This window comes from Nannospalax galili, unplaced genomic scaffold (assembly GCF_000622305.1).
Source record: "Nannospalax galili isolate Female #2095 unplaced genomic scaffold, S.galili_v1.0 scaffold270, whole genome shotgun sequence".
NCBI lineage: Eukaryota > Metazoa > Chordata > Mammalia > Rodentia > Spalacidae > Nannospalax > Nannospalax galili.
The window spans coordinates 1,407,444-1,417,169 of NW_008330152.1; the positions used below are offsets into that span (position 1 = coordinate 1,407,444).

Here is a 9,726-nt window from a genome sequence, read left to right on the forward strand (position 1 = left end):
ACCGCGCTCCCGCGCGCACACACACACACACACACACACACACACACACGCACACACACGCGCACACACACAGAGGCTGCAAACTTCCACTCGCCCAACTCCTGGTCCACCTCCCAGCCCCCCGGGAGGCGACAGGCCCCCCGCTGCGTCCCTCCCTCCTTGGTGCCCACGCGGGGCCGCTTAGGTTGGCTGCATTTCTAATAACTTACAGCTATGAAATAAAAACGAAAGCGAGCAAGGCAGCTAAAGCTCAAAGACAAAATCTCTCGCGGGGTCCACGGAGTCGGAGAAACCCTGGGCCGGTGGGAGCCCCGGGGGAAAGGGGGTCGACTGCAGCCCGCGCCGCGCCAGCCAGCCCGCCCACCGCCTCCCGGGGGAAAGATGTTCCAGGCACTGACCTGAAATTCCCAGTCGGGAAGTAAGCAGGGAGCCTACGATCCGGCGCTTTGAAGTTTTCCCCCGGAGCGGAGTCCAGTCGGAGAAGAGGACGGGTGGGGGGGGGCGGGGGGGAGAGGTGTTGCGGGTCGGAGAAGGGTGGCGACGTGAACGAGCGGAGAGGGAGCCGGGCCGGGGAAGCGCAGCGAGCAGCAAAGTTTGCCGTCCCTGGCAGCCCGCAGCCCGCTCTCGGCGCCGCGCTCGCTCGCCTCCCTCGCCGTCTGCAGCCAGCCGGCTGCCCTCGGGGTCGGCCCGGCGGAGGGGTGGGCTCCCGGCGGCGTGTGGGTGGAGCGGGGTGGGGCGGGCTCGGAGCCTCGGGGCAGGTGGCGACAGCCCTGCGCGATCCTCGGCTCCAGCAGCTGGACTGTGCTCAGCCAGCTTCAGCAGCTCCCTCGCCGCCGCTGCCGCCCGCGCTCGGGCAAGAGCCCCAGCGCCATGTTGACGGTTCGCCGCGAGCGCCCGCTCGGGCTGGGTGTGTGTGTGTGTGTGTGTGTGTGTGTGCGTGTGTGTGTGTGTGTTGGCCAAGTCGTCCCTGCGTGGCGACAGCGCGGCTTGGGATCTCCGCCCGGCGGCTCGCGGGCTCCCCCTCCGCCACCGCCGCCCGCCTAGCTCCCGCTCTCGGTCCCGGTCTGGGCTCCGGCGCGTCTCCCCCTCCGCTGCTGAGCTCCGGTCGCGTCGGGAGAGGAGCGCAGCTCTGCCTCACCTTGCCGCTGGGAGCCGGGGCTCCGTCTGCCGCCGCAAGCCGCGATCCTAACGCGTCCCCCCTCCCAGGTTCCCTCCTCTTCCTCCTCCCCCTCCCTCCGCCCGCCCTCACTCCCTCCCTCTCGGCAGCCGCCTCCCCTCCCCCTTCAGGCGCAGCGCTAGGGCGACAGCCGCCCGCCCGCCGCCGCCTCCAGCTCTCGCAAGTTTGAGCTCCCCCAGTCTCTGCTCACCCTCCGCTGCGGCGCCTCCGCGGTGGGGTTTCGGGAGGGGTGATTCCCTAGGAAAGGTTTGCCGGACTTTCCTCGGCCGTCATCGATTCCCAGCCCGGTGCGTTGGGGGCCTCTGCACATCCCAATACCGGACCACCTGGGTGGCGTGTTCTTGTCCTCCCCCCACCACCCTACCTCTGCCGCCCTCTGTGCTCTCCGCCCCAGCTCCGGCCGAGTTGGCTGTTCACGCCGGGTCAGGGCGCACGTCCGGAGGGAGCAGAGACCGACTTGGGTGGCAGCGAGGGCAGCCAGCAGCAACCCAGCCCCGGGAACCGGGGACAGCGGGGGCGGCTTTCCCAGCCGCGCGCCGAGACTCCCCTGGCTACCCAGAAGGCCAGTGGAGGACCGCAATTACCATAAAGCGCCTAGCACTCCTCAGCCAAAGCTGTCAAACCCCAGCGACAGCCGCCTCTCGCCACGAGCGCTGTGCTCTCCCGGCCATGCGTCCCCTTCCAGGCCCGGCCCAGCAGAGCCTGAAGTGCGCACCCGCGCCCACCCCCACTTCTTAGCGCCCCAGCTTCTCAGAGGAACTACTTCCCCTTCGGGCGTGCAGAGCTACCTGCAAACACCACCCCAGGCAATAGTGGCCATTCTGCGCCCTAACTCTGCCATGGGCTTCCCCGGACATTTCAACTGTGTGCAAATTGTTTGGAGGTGGGGGGCAGCTCTTGGAGACAACAAGGGGGCAAGAAGACCGTAAGGGGAACCAGGATACGCCTGACTTTTTTCCAGTTTCCCAGCATTTCACAGTCCGCACCTCCGATGGCTGGAGGGTCTGCCTTCGTCCCTTACCTCGGCCTCGGGAGATTATCTCCCGCGTTTTATTTTACTTGGCAGAGAACAACTTTTGGCTTACACCATTCATCCCATAAATTTCCACTCGGTAACGTCCTGCTGATCGGTGTTCGGCAGCGGCGTACTGCCTGCGCCCGCAGCAGTTCAATTCAATTGACAAGTATTGAGCTCCTCCAGCGCACCCGGAGTGGCTCTGGGCGCGGGTGGGGGAAGGTTGGAGGGGGCGGGGGCAGTCAGGGGAGAGGGGGAAGCGGGCAAGCGAGGTTCCGGCCTCCCCGGAGCGCAGAGCCTCAAAGGCTAACCGAGATCCACTTTGTGAAGCTGGCGGAAAGGGGTGGAAGTCACGGACCAGTGTTCAAACCTAACCGTACCAAGCAAGGCTGGGTGCTCAGACATCGCAGCCAAAGGTGACCCCATTTGGTGGCTCAGTAGGGTCTTTTGATGTGCTAGGAAGTGGTTGGAATATCTCTTCTGTCTAAGGACAAGATGGTGCAGGCTTGATGAGAACCTAAGTCGGAAATGGAGGTGTCTTGTAAATCCACACGGAAAGTGTTTGAGTGTCCTGGAGTGTTTACATGCCAACTATAATCAAAAGCATCTCAAAGTCGGGCATGGTGGCGCAAGCCTTTAATCCCAGCACTCGGGAGGCAGAGGCAGGTGGATCTCTGTGAGTTCAAGGCCAGCCTGGTCTACATAGTGAGTTCCAGGACAGCTGGGGCTACAGGGAGACTGTCTCAAAAAGACCAAAAAAAAAAAAAAAAAAGCATCTCAAGTTGATTACTAAGTCAAGGTCAAGGCTAAAATCATCTCTTGCTAGCAGATATTCTCCATTTTAAAAACGAGACCCACAATTTACTGTGGGACTGATATTAGGTGCGATTTTGTTTTAGTTCTCAGCACATAGTTATAAAAACAGCCTTTCTCAAAGCAGAAGTGAAACATCTCTACCGTTTGAAACCCGAAACTTCGGGCAGAATTAAAACCTTCATGCTCCAGAGCTGCTTGTAACAACTGATGCAAAAGACAGGAAGGCCAATTGCCCCAGCAAGCAGTGCCCAGCCATGCTGGGCCAAGATTGCTTCTAGGACTTGTGTCTGTAAAATGGAATGAGTGCCTTTTTCTTCCTGGTCTTTCTGGGAGTGGATGTCCCTGAAAGCTAACCCACACATTTTTAAAATCTCCGGTAACAAGCAGAAAGACACCTGGACTATTATGCTGTAAAGCTATTTTTTTTATAAAGACATTTTAGGGCCAGACATTAAAAGTTATTAGACTGAACGCATGGAAGGTACAGACACAGCTGGAGAAAAGGCCGCTGGTTGTGTGTTGTAGCAACATTTCTTTTTGAAGCAACTCCTTTTATTCAAAACAAGTCTAAAATAACTAGGAAGGCTGGAGTTGGGTATTTGTGGGGAAACTCTGAACAGCATTCCAGGCAAAAAAGCCGAAGTGTGGCTCTGGGCAGGGCTAGAGGGCTGGCCTGGGTGAGCGGCTGAGCAGTGCCAGGCTCTTCCGGCTCGGTTGGTTAGGCCATACCACAGAGGCCCTGGCTCTTTGCCCAGCCACCTTCTCTCCCTCTTTTCTCACCTCCCCAACTCTCCTCCCAGGCTTTTCCCAGAGACAGAGTCACATGTAAACTGTCCAGAATTTTGGAAAATCCAGGAGTCCAGCACAGAGCCTGGGGCCTCCTGAGACTGCTGACAAAGGGGCCTGTTTGTCTAACTTTAAGTCCTAGAGTGAAAATGAATTGGGTGTGTGTGGGGGGTGCTGTAAAGGCGAAGGGGCCTCTTGGAGAGGGCTGGCTGCTGGAGAAATTTGATGCTGGAGACAAACAGGCCAGTAAATTCGCCTTTGACGTAATTTGTGGTGCTCACCCTCTCTCCTTCTTAAAGGGAGTCTCTAGCCTCCAGGCTTTCTTCCTGAGGGCTTGGTGGGATTAAATGGTTTCTTCTTCATCTCCTAGGGATACATTTTCCAACCCCATGGGATTTTAAAAATATCTTATTAAGGGAGTCCTAAGAGGCACGGGGGGTATTTTGAGACTCACTGGGAATTAAGATGTGAGATTTTTTTTCCCCAGGTGCCCTAAGTGGGGGTAGGATTACACCTATTGGCCTGGTTTGTTGAGAAGAGGCCAAAAGCTGTCCCATCTTGTGTCCTTGTTCAGGAAGCGACTACCAGAGCTGGGGGTGACCTGGGTCTGCCACTGGTGCAAACAGTCTGGTTCTTCCCCCCTCCCTCCTCCTCAGTCTTCCTTCAAGCCCCTCTGGAGCTGACCCAGGGGTCAGGCTGTATACCCTGCATTTGGAGGGGAAGATTTTGATGAATGCAGGGGAGGAGGTGGAGTGCAGGAGAGAGTGAGCACAAGGGAAGAGGCCACATAGTGAGCTGGAAAATAAACTAAAAAAGAAAGGGTGAAATGAGAGGTACTCTAAGGTGGAGCAGAGATGTCCGCCCCTCCTCCACTGGCCTCATCCCCATGAAAAGGGCCTGTGGTTATAACATATGGCTGGACCTCAGGCTCCCAAACTTTCTCCTGCTGCAGATTCTAAGCAGGCTTTGCAACTGGGCAAGCAAATTGGAGCTTTGGGGAGCAACCCTGCAACCTGGCTGCCCTTTGCACATTCTGCTGACTATAAGATCTGACAAGGTAGCTTCCAAGGGTCCAGCTACCCCCAGGGTTAGGGGGAAGGTCCTGCACCCTATAGTGAGAGCCTACCTGTGTTTAAGGGGCACTTAGTTCCCAACTGTGTGTATGGAGGGAGTTCATCTATAACACATAGGTGTGGGGTAGAAATCTTACAACAGTAGGACTTTGATGGACCGATCTCCTCAGGCCTCTTCTGACCTCTGACACTTGATATGGGAATACTCGGCACCTGAGTGGTTACAGAGAACATATTTTTACTTTGCTTACTGTCAGGTAGCCTGTTAATGTTAAAAACACAAACTCTCTCACTTAGGGTGTTCCAGCCTTCCAGTTTATAAATGAACTCCAGTCTTACTCAATGTCACTTGATTCACAAGTGGTGTTGGGGGGGGGGGACGACTCCCAACAATCTGACTCACCTCAAAGCACAGGGCATATATTTTGTCTCCCCTCCAAAGCTCAAATGAAGTAACGATTGGAGGCCTATCCTTGACCCCCCCCCCAAAGGATTTCTTCACTAACCCTGAAAAATCTAAAGGTAGCTGCTTTCCAGGGCAGAAGACTGCTTGATTTGGGGTTGGGCAGATTAAAGATGGTTGCCCTTCCCCCTGCCTTTTGAAGGATTATGGAGTGTTGGAGGTGGAAGGCTCAAAGATCAGTACCAACATAGTTTACACAAAGAATCTCACAAATGCTACATTGCATCAGGCCATGGACAACCCCCCCCCCATCTCAAAGTCAATACTACAGTGTCTGGGTGTTGACCAGATAGCATGAACACAACAGGCTTTGGGGAGGCCATGTCTAGCATAGGACCTGGCTCCACCTCAAGAGCCTTCCAAGCGGCTCTGCTGGCCGGATGCTCGTGCAGATAAACCCAGACGCCATGTCCTGCCCAGAGTTCTTGTTTAGCCAGGCACCTCCTGCGCATATTTTACCCAGCTCAGGGTGGGGGTGGGTGGGTGCAGTGAGTGAACCTATGGGAAAGGGAGTAGGGAAGCTCCTGCCAACTAGTTGCTCTCGGACCCTGCATGCCTGGCTCCCTCTCCAGCCATTTTGAATCTAGCTTCCCTTCTCCACTTCCTCCAGGTCACCCTGGAACTAGAGAGGATGAGAAGGTTCCCCCACTTGCCTATAGCAAGAAGCCACTACAGCCTAACACAGCACTGAGGAGTCTTCACCTGAGAGGTCCTACCATAGACAGACAGACAGACAGACAGACACACACACACACACACACACACACACACACACACAAAGAGGTGGTTGTCTTGGTATGGTCTCAGCCAGAAGCACAGCTCCGGCCTCGCACAGGGCTGGGGATCCCAAATGGCTCAACTTCATCAGTGACACGTTCTAGTGGATCCCATTCCTCCTCCATGCCCATCCCTCCTCTTGCTGTGCCCCACTCTCTGGCCCTTCCCCATATCTTAGCGTCTCCGGCGCCAGCTAGCAGATGTTCATCCCGCAGGCCCGGATTGCGGGGCAAGGGAGGGGGTGCTGCAAGGTGGTTTGCGTTTCCAGGCCTGACAGAGTCTTCTGTGTGCGGTGGAGGGAGGAGGCTAATGCATAATGCACAGCGCCTGGAAGCCGGGCCATTAGCGGCCTGTCGGTGACACAGACAAACGACAGAGAGGGAGGAGATCCAGCTCGCTCTGGAGTTTAAATATACCAGCGTGGAGGGGAAATGCCATGATTTAAAAGTGTGTGTTTGCAGACACTCGCATATATTTTAATGATTTCCAGCAGGCTGTGCCTGTCCCAGCTTTGCACCCACCCCCAAAGGAGAATGTGTATAGAAGATGGTGAAGGTAGAGGTCTCAATCAGAGACCCACTGACAGTTTGGGGGAGATGAAGGGGAAAGAGGTTGGTAAACACAGTGCTAAGAGGAGGCCTGGGAAAGCTGACCAAACCAAGACCATCCTGATTTTTTTCTTTTATTTATTTTTACTTTTTATTTATTTATTTAGACAGGGTCTCCCTGTATGTAGCCCTGGCTGGCCTGGAACTTGTTATGTAGACCAGGCTGGTCTCACAGAGCTCCCTCCTGCCTCTGCCTCCTGAGTGATGGGATTAAAGGCAATCTCCATCGGCTTCTTTTAAAAAAGAAATCCAGTCATGGTGCCTTCCAGCTGGGATTGGACCCTCTTTACAGTACCAGAAAGGCCCTAGGAAAAGAATAAACCCTGTCACCCTTCTTTTCCCCTGGGAGCCCACATTTTTGAATCTTCGTTTTCCACTGATAGTCCAGAGACCTCCTTCCTGCCCGTTTAACACACCAGTGTTTTTTAGCAATTAAGATGAGAAGGGGGTGGGGATAAAGATAAGCCAATTTTTTCCCCTCGCCATGCAAGTGTGAAAGATAAGATAAGGCTAAGCTGGGGCAAAGCGGCTGCTTACAACCTCCCCTCAGCGATTTTGATCGGTCACTTCTTATCTCGCAAAAACGCTCCTTTCGAAAACTGCATCAAAAAAAAAAAAAAAAAAGGCTGAAGGAAAGCATTTTCATTTGGAAGTGACATTTAAAATCCACCTCCCCTTCACTACCAACCCCCTCCCCATTGGAGAGGCTCCCCAGGAAAAGTCGCACCCCTACTACAGGGTTTCAGGCTTTCTCGTGGGGGGCAGGATTACTAGTGTAATTAAGCTGAATAAAACCAGGGATGCATGATGAGGATTTATTCTGCATTGGACACAAACTCACAACGGTGGTTTCCTTCTTTTGGTTACTGGTCGATGTTTGCGTTTCACCATCGAGTTGGTGTGCTGAAACTAAGCAGGTGGTTATATTTGGGAGGGTCATATAACTATGTCAACATGAGGTGGTTAATTGGAAAGAAGAAACTGCTGATTTGCAGAAGCCCCTGTAAAAGGGAGGAAAAGGCATCATCCCCTTCTCCCCAATCTAAGCACTACCGGCAGAACTAGATTCTCCCGGAGTTTTAGAATCCTTTTCTCCGCACAGAAATCTCACCAAGGGATTTCCGGAAGACTTTTATTTGGTGAAGGTTTTGGTATAGAAGTCCAGACCCACGGAGAGGCCTGCAAATTCCCAGCCAAGCTGCTGGCCCCAGATTGCAAATATCCACGCAAGCTGGGCCCTCAGGCCAAGTTGAGCCCTTGCCCACCAGTGGCTCAGAGCTCTGAGGTTCCATCTCCGGCCGGCACCTTGGAGCCAGGAGTCCCGAGTCTGCCAGCTCTGGGCCAGGCTGCAGGACCCAATGCCTAGGGTCAGCCGCAGCCGGCTTGTCCCGGGGGAGCTTTAACCGCTGATTGGGGAAACCCCTCTTCTCGCCCTTCTCCGAAAAGCCTGGCCGCGGCGTAAGGTCCTAGCGAGTCGGGCATCCGCTGACAGCCGGGCCTCACGTAAGGCCCACACGTGTCCCATTAGTCAGCCCAAGTTCCCCTCGGGCGAGCCGTCTGGCGCGGCCCCAAGGCCGGTTGCGGGCAGGGAGGGGGTGCGAGGCCGCAGAGAGCTGGGGCGGGCTCTGCGGGTCCCCGCCGGACACGATTCCGCGTTCCTGGACCCGCGGCTAAGCTGAGCCGGCGGGGCAGGCCGCTCCCTGGCGGGCGCTGAGCAGCGCTTCACGTGCCCGCCATATCAGCAGCGCGGCGAGGAGGGGGTGGGAAGCGCGCGACCGCTCTCGCAGGGTCTGCGACCCCCGCCCCCGCCTCCCCGCCGGGCGAAAAGCCCCAGTCTCCGCGCAAAGCGTGAGTGGCGTCGCCAGACGCTCAGAAGCTCCTAGGGCGCCTCTCCGAGAGCTGTGCCGCGGCGGCGGCAGCTAGGGGAGGGTGCTCCTCGCGGCCGCGCCGGGAACTTCCCGGCCGCCCCGCCGCCGCCGCCGCAGTCACGGGGACCGGAAGCCTTCGCGCCGCCCCGAACGGCCTCCACTGGCCCCCAGGGCTGTTTCAGGGGCGAGCTGGCCGCGCGTCATCCCGGATCCCTCCTGGCTGCAGGCAACTGTCTGCACCCTGGAGAATCCCCCTATTTAAGCCCGGAGGACCCTCCACGCGGTCCGGTGAGACGTCGCTCAGCTACCGCCATCAACACGCCTTCCCTCCCTCCTTTCTCAGCCCTGCAGCTGGGACGGGAGGGGCGCGGAGCCGTCACTCCGGCCGGGCAGGAACACCTGCTCCCGGGCCCTGCAGCTGGGCGCATGGCGCTGGGAGATACTGCCTACTGTTGTGTGCAGAGATCGCGGAGCCGAAAACGGGGCTTCCAAGATTAGGGCCCCGCGGAGCAGAGTCTCGGTCACCCCCATTTCCTACCATCTCTGGGCTGTCAAGCCCAGAGCCAGAGCTTGCTGGGGATCCTGGGCTCCCTGAGGGTCGAAGGGCAATAGCCCCTGATATCCAGCTTCTGGCCTTAAGAGGTCGTTCACAAGTCACATGGGGCAAAAACCTGCTTTGGGAGCCTTCCAAGTGTCCACCCCCGCTGTTCAACCCAGACACACTCATCTGCCCCACGGCCACACCCCCGCCTCGAATTGGAGACCGCAGTAGGTCAGGACTGCACCAGCATCTCCCCTCTTTTCCGAGGACCAGAGAGTCTGGTACCGACATCTGACTTTGCCACTCCGCGCGGGGGAGGAACGAAGCACCCCCCCCCCCAATCTTCTTGGGGCCCCGAGGAGATCCTTGGTGCCCAGAGGAGATCCGGCGAGCGAAGTTAACCTGCGCGGCTGTCCCAGCCTCACCCCGCCCCCGTCCCGCCCTCCCCGATTCCCCTGGCCCTGGGCCCGGCCGGGGAAGGCGTTGTTTTGCCAGCGGGAGCTGAGTGAGTGCGCAGAGAAAAGCCTCCCTGCTCTAATGACAGTGCACACAGCGCTGCGGCGAGGAGGATGATTACCCGGCGGGCGGGGGGTGGGGGGCGC

The 9,726-nt window shown here is 57.1% G+C and overlaps 1 protein-coding gene across 8 annotated transcripts in view; it reads right to left on the reverse strand.

The window, feature by feature from the left end:
- The window catches only part of Bcor (BCL6 corepressor), a 126,540-nt gene that overhangs the window by 42,796 nt on the left and 74,018 nt on the right, over nucleotides 1-9,726 (reverse strand). For 4 of the 8 annotated variants that reach the window (XM_017800604.1, XM_008842861.2, XM_008842891.2 and 1 more), the window contains exon 1: nucleotides 399-1,166. The exons of the other annotated variants lie outside the window; for them this stretch is intronic. The gene's annotated coding sequence lies outside the window, so the exon portion shown is untranslated. Of the gene's footprint in view, nucleotides 1-398; nucleotides 1,167-9,726 lie in introns of those variants that run through there. 8 annotated transcript variants of the gene reach the window in all.